The sequence below is a fragment of the Corvus brachyrhynchos genome, unplaced genomic scaffold (genome assembly GCF_000691975.1).
Source record: "Corvus brachyrhynchos isolate BGI_N302 unplaced genomic scaffold, ASM69197v1 scaffold116, whole genome shotgun sequence".
Taxonomy (NCBI): domain Eukaryota; kingdom Metazoa; phylum Chordata; class Aves; order Passeriformes; family Corvidae; genus Corvus; species Corvus brachyrhynchos.
The window spans coordinates 8,524,352-8,524,564 of NW_008240221.1; the positions used below are offsets into that span (position 1 = coordinate 8,524,352).

At 67.6% G+C, this 213-nt stretch overlaps 1 protein-coding gene across 5 annotated transcripts in view; it reads left to right on the top strand.

The window, feature by feature from the left end:
* VSNL1 (visinin like 1) overlaps positions 1 to 213 on the top strand; it is an 86,517-nt gene that overhangs the window by 1,087 nt on the left and 85,217 nt on the right. The window lies entirely within an intron of this gene.

Here is a 213-nt window from a genome sequence, read left to right on the forward strand (position 1 = left end):
CGGAGTCCCCCGCTCTCCCCACTGCCCCCAGAAGGGAACGCCTCCCTCCTCCCACCCCAGCCGGGCGGTCCCCTTCCTGCATGAAGCCACTTTCAAGGTTCCCCCCACCCCAGCTTCGCATCCTGTCCCCAATGCCATGAGCCTTTCCTCTGCTGGGTGATCCCCCGGCACCTCCCTGACTTGCCCCAGCCCAGCCTTGCTGCTCCGGGCTCT